The following is a 6,438-nucleotide window of genomic DNA, read 5'->3' on the forward strand; positions in this document are numbered from 1 at the left end:
GGACCACTGCCGTAGATCACCCCCAGAGAGGTGAGGGCAGCAGTGAGCAGCAGCGGTGGCCACGCCAGGGAATCATTTTTGGTGTTTTAAACCCCCAATTCCAATCATTGATGCTGAGTGCCAAGCAGGGAGGTAATGGCTCTCAATTTTAAAGTCCTTGGTATGACTCGGCCGGGGTTTGAACTCCCAACCTACCCATCTCAGGGCGGACACTAAGTATCAAAGTGTCAAGTATTGGACTTATTATTGACTTAAAATTTCTCAAAAATGTGCTTTTCAAACACTCATGGCATCTTTCTAGAAAGAGCCAATCATCAGTCATGTCCTCACCCCATTAGAAGTGTCTGCAAGATTGTAGATGTAAAAGACGAGAAGAGTTCCCTTTCAGAACTTTGTTACACGCATCATCACTTCTTACGCTCCCTAGTGTGTGTGTGTGTGTGTGTGTGTGTGTGTGTGTGTGTGTGTGTGTGTGTGTGTGTGTGTGTGTGTGTGTGTGTGTGTTAGAAAAGGAAAGGGCCTAAATGAGCTCCTGGTGGGACTGACCCTTCAATCTCACTTCTCTGTTGGGAGACTGAACGCTTCATTGAAGCATTGCTGCAGGGTACACACACACACACACACACACACACACACACAATGTAAAAGTTATATCAAAGTTATAGACACAGGAGTTGGACACTTAAGTATTATTTTAGGTCCAATCAGTTTTTTGGATGTGAGAACGCCAACTACTATCATATATATATATATATATATATATATATATACATACATATATATATTTATATATACACATACATATATACACACACACACATACATATACACACACATATACACACCTGCATACATACATACATATATGATGTATGTATGTGTACTTGTGTTGGCCCTGCGATGAGGTGGCGACTTGTCCAGGGTGTACTCCGCCTGCTGCTCGTGGCTGGGGAGAGGAGAGTCTGGGCTTCCCTGCTTAGGCTGCTGCCCCCGCGACCCACAGCTAAATTAGGAGCCTTTTATTTGCTTACTTACTACTAAAAGACAAGTTGTCTTGTATGTTCACTATCTATTTTATTTAAGGAGAAACTTGCAATAAGAAACACATGTTTGATGTACCCTAACATTTTTTGTTAAAGTAAAGCTAATATTTCCATTTGGTAGGCCAGTGGTAGGACACATACACTGATAGAGCTCCAAACTTCATGTGAGAGCTTCACGGAATGGGTTTCCATGGCCGAGCAGCTGAATCTAAGCCATAAATTTACTAAGTCCTATGCAAAGCATGGGATGCAGTGGTGTAAAGGTGTGCCACTGGACTCAAGAGCAGTGGAGACAAGTTCTAAGGAGTGATGAATCACGCTTTTCCATCTGGCAATCTGATGGACCAGTCTGGGTTTGGAGGTTGCCAAGAGAACGCTCTGATGGAGGAATTATGGTGTGGGGTTGTTTTTCAGGAGTTGGGCTTGGCCCCTTAGTTCCAGGTAAAGGAACTTTCAATGCTCCAGAATACCAAAATATTTTGCACAATTCCATGTTCCCAACTTAGTGGGAACAGTTTGTAGCGGGCCCCTTACTCTTCAAACATGACTGTCCACTAGTGCACAAAGCAAGGTCCATAAAGACATGGATGACAGAGTCTGGTGTGGATGAACTTGACTGGCCTGCACAAAGTCCTGACCTGAACCCGATAGAACACCTTTGGGATGAATTAAAACGGAGACTGAGAGCCTTCTCGGCCAACATCAGTGTGTGACTACAGCAGGGGTCACCAACGCGGTGCCCACGGGCACCAGGTAACCTGTAAGGACCAGATGAGTAGCCCGCCCGCTGGCCTGTTCTAAAAATAGCTCAAATAGCAGCACTTACCAGTGAGCTGCCTCTATTTTTTAAATTGTATTTATTTACTAGCAAGCTGGTCTCGCTTTGCTCGACATTTTTAATTCTAAGAGAGACAAAACTCAAACAGAATTTGAAAATCCAAGAAAACATTTTAAAGACTTGGTCTTCACTTGTTTAAATAAATTCTTTTTTTTACTTTGTTTCTTATAACTTTCAGAAAGACAATTTTAGAGAAAAAAAATACAACAAATGATTTTGGGATTTTTAAACACATATACCTTTTTATCTTTAAAATTCTTTCTTCTTTCCTGACAATTTAAATCAGTGTTCAAGTATTTTTTTTAATTATTATTATCGTAAAGAATAATAAATACATTTTAATTTAATTCTTTATTTTAGCTTCTGTTTTTTCGACGAAGAAAATTTGTGAAATATTTCTTCAAACTTATGATTGATTAAAATTCAAAAAAAATTTCTGGCAAATCTAGAAAGTCTGTAGAATCAAATTTAAATCTTATTTCAGAGTCTTTTGAATGTCTTTAAAAAATTTTGTTCTGGAAAATCTAGAATGATTTGTCTTTGTTAGAAATATAGCTTGGTGCAATTTGTTATATATTCTAACAAAAGGCAGATTGGTTTTTAACTTATTTAAAACATGTCATAAACATTCTAAAATTAATCTTAATCAGGAAAAATTACTAATGATGTTCCATAAATTCTTTTTTAAATTTTTTCAAAAAGATTTGAATTCGCTAGTTTTTCTCTTATTTTTTTCGGTTGAATTTTAAAGAGTCATAATTGAAGATAAACTATGTTTTAAAATTACATTTTTTTCGTGTTTTCTCCTCTTTTAAACCGTTCAATTAAGTGTTTTTTTCATCATTTATGCTCTACAAAACACCTTCCGTAGATTCTCTTCATTTTTTTCAGTTGAATTTTAAAGAGACATTTAAAGATAAACTATTTTTCAAAATTTAATTTTTTTTTGTTTTCTCCTCTTTTAAACCGTTCAATTAAGTGTTTTTTTCATCATTTATGCTCTACAAAAAACCTTCTGTAAAAGGAAAAAAAATGCACGACGGAATGACAGACAGAAATACCCATTTTTTTTATATATATGTATAGTTTTATTTATTAAAGATAAAATGAGCAAATTTGCTATTTCTGGCAATTTATTTAAGTGTGTATCAAACAGGTAACCCTTCGCAATAATCAGTACCCAAAAAGTAGCTCTTGGTTTCAAAAAGGTTGGTGACCCCTGGACTACAGTAATGGCCTTTTAGAAGAATGGTCAAAAATTCCGATAAACACACTCCGCAACCTTGTGGACAGCCTTCCCAGAAGAGTTAAAGATGTTATAGCAGCAAAAGGTGGCGCCGCATCATTTTAAACCCTATGGGTTTGGAATGGTATGGCACTTCATGTTCATAGTCAAGGTGGCCAAATACTTTTGGCAATATAGTGTACATAGGTGGTGATTGAAGCATAAAAATGGCTAAATGAAGCAAAAATATCAGTGATATAGTAGAGTTTAAAGGTGACCATGTGGGTGTTATTTCATGTCTACAGGGATCTGAGTGAAACTAAAATAAACAGGTTTTTATGTTTTATTAAAAATGTATGAATAATTTGCATAAATGCATTTATCACAGATCTGGAACCAACTAACAGCTATAAATAAAAGGGCGAATGTACTCATAAGAGGAACAAATCTGATAGCCATCCAACTCCAATATAAGTGTGCTGTATGAAAAATACTTCATGTACATCACAAATACATGTATTTTCCTCCAGCGCTGTCACCTTTCCCACGCCCATTTTCCTCTGAGGCACGTGCCAGTGACTCGCAGCATGAGGATAATGCAGTCATTTGCTAGGGGTCAGAGGTCACGAGAGAGAGGCGAGGAGGGGGCGGAGCCACGGTACAAAAGAAGCCTTGACAAAGCCCCGACTTCGCCTTCTCGTGTGATTGCAACGAAAGCGCCAGGATGTCAGAGCTGCAGGTAGAACGCCAACATTTGTGTTCAGCGCAGACGCACCGGAATAACCGGAAGAGGACAAAGTGATCATGACTTATGAAACATGAGGCATGTTCGGCTGCTGCCAATCAATATTCACATGATTTTCCTAGCTCTTTCCTGCTACGTCACCGATAAGAACATCGTAGTAAGGGGGAAAAAGGAAAGTTCAAAGGATACAACAGAAAACAAGAAAAAGGTAAAAAGGAGAAAAATAAGAATAAAGGGAGGACAAAAACAAAGAGAAAAAAGAAGCAAAAAATAAAAGGAAGAAAACACGAAAACATTGAAAAAAAGGGAAAAATAAAACATTAAAATTAAAATAGACCGATATGATATTGAACCCAATGGCATGGCACTTCAAGTTCATATGTGAGTCATGGCAGGTGGCCAAATGATTTTGGCAATATAGTGTATGTGTAATCTAGCGTAAGATTTTTTTGTTCAAATAAAGCCAAAAACGACATTTTGTGTGGTCCTCTTTATTTAGAAAAGTATCAAAATACATTTTGGGACCAAAATATTGGTATAGGGACAACACACACACGAACAAATATATATATATACACATATATTAGACATGCGTGGTTTGCGGTCTCATCCGCGGAGTCTGCGGATAAACCGCGGGTCGGGCGGGTGACATGACGAAAAAATAGATTTTAATCAGATTCGGGCGGGTGGCGGTTGAACCATCCGGAAATATTTGATATGCATGGTTCTGAGATCGGTATCCTTTGCCATTCAAGGAGCCATTTAAGACCCGTGTCATTTAGCGAAGAAGACAATAAGAGACGCTATTATTCTCTTGAATGACTGCCGGTAGTCACCCAGAAAATAAGTATTAGGGCGTGCTATGAAGCCATTGGCTTTGTCGCCTACTACAACATGTACAACAACTCTGCTTGTCAGTCCAGCAACATGTTGTGTGGCTTCCGAGGCAACACGCACACGACTGCAAGGCATACTGGGTGACACAGAGTACACTAATGGTTGTGATATAAACAATTTTAACACTCTTAGTAATATGCGCCACGCTGTGAAGCCACACCAATTAAGAACGACAAACACATTTCGGGAGAACATCCTCACAGTAACACAACATAAACGCAACACAACAAATACCCAGAATCCTTTGTATTCATGACAATTCCTGACTATTTTATACACCCCGCTAGCAGCAAAGGGGACATGTGTGAAGTTACACAAGACTTAAAGTTCGTATTATTTGCAAACGGCACAACTGTGTTTAGATAAGAAGAGAACACACAGAAGATACTACACATAATAGAATAAATTAGTACATTTAGAAGATAGTTTGATAAAAACAGAATGTCCTTGAATCTCAGTTGAACTAAAGTAATGATATTTTGTATAACTAGAAGAGAAAGTCAAACACAGATAAATAGACCGGCTTTGGGTAAAAAATAATAAAAATAAAATTTAACATAAAACTTCAAATTTAACGTAAAATTTCAAAAAAGAACGTCATATTTCAAAATGAACGTAATATTTCAAAATGAACGTAATAGTCTCAAATAAAATGTTATTTCAAAAAGCCTAATATTTCAAAAAGAACTAAATATTTAAAAAAAGAACGACATTTGAAAATGAACATTATCATTTCAAAATGAACATAATAATATCAAATAAAACATACTTTAAAAAAGCTTAATATTTCAAAAGATCACAATATTTTAAAAAGAACAAAATATTTCAAATAGAATGTAATATTTAAAAAGTAATGTAATATTTAAAACAGTGTATGTGTAAAGGTGATATTTCAAAAACCCACAATATTTCAAAAAGAATATATTTCAAAATGAACTTAATATTTAACAAAGGAATATTTCAAATATAACGTAATATTTAAAATATTACATATTTCATAAAGAACTTAATATTTTTTTAAGAGAACAATATTTTAAAAAGATTCAAATGGTAATATTTTAAAAAGAACTTAATAGTTTCAAATAAAACTTAATATTTCAAAAAGCTTAATATTTGGAAAAGAACAAAATATATCAAAAAAAACGTAATAGTTTCAAAATAAACGTAATAGTCTTAAATAAAAGGTAATATTTTATAAGAAATCCCCTCATATTGTCTCCTGCTCGCTAGTGTTACATATCTTAGTTATTGTGCAGAAATATGGGGAAATAATTACAAAAGTACACTTCATTGATTAGCCGTGTTATAAAATAGATTCATTGTAATAATACATCATGTTGGATATAAAGAACATTCAAACACTTTATTTATTGAATCAAAAACATTGAAATCCAACATTATAGTGAATTTGCAAACAGCTAAAGTGATACACAAAGCAAACTGTAGCCTGCTAGCCAAGAATACACAATAATACAAAAGAGGAGGAATACAACCTGAGAGGAAATGGATTAATAAACAAAGTAATAAGGTTTATGTCTGCACAGCATTTATGAACGACGACCCATTTATGTTGACAACTTGTTTAGGTCGACGTCCCATTTATGTCAATGACGTCCTATTTATGTTGACAACTTGGTTATATCAAACCATTTATGTTGACGACCTGTTTATTTTGACAAGTTGTTAATGT

The sequence above is a fragment of the Nerophis ophidion genome, linkage group LG04 (genome assembly GCF_033978795.1).
Source record: "Nerophis ophidion isolate RoL-2023_Sa linkage group LG04, RoL_Noph_v1.0, whole genome shotgun sequence".
NCBI classification, from domain to species: Eukaryota; Metazoa; Chordata; class Actinopteri; order Syngnathiformes; family Syngnathidae; genus Nerophis; species Nerophis ophidion.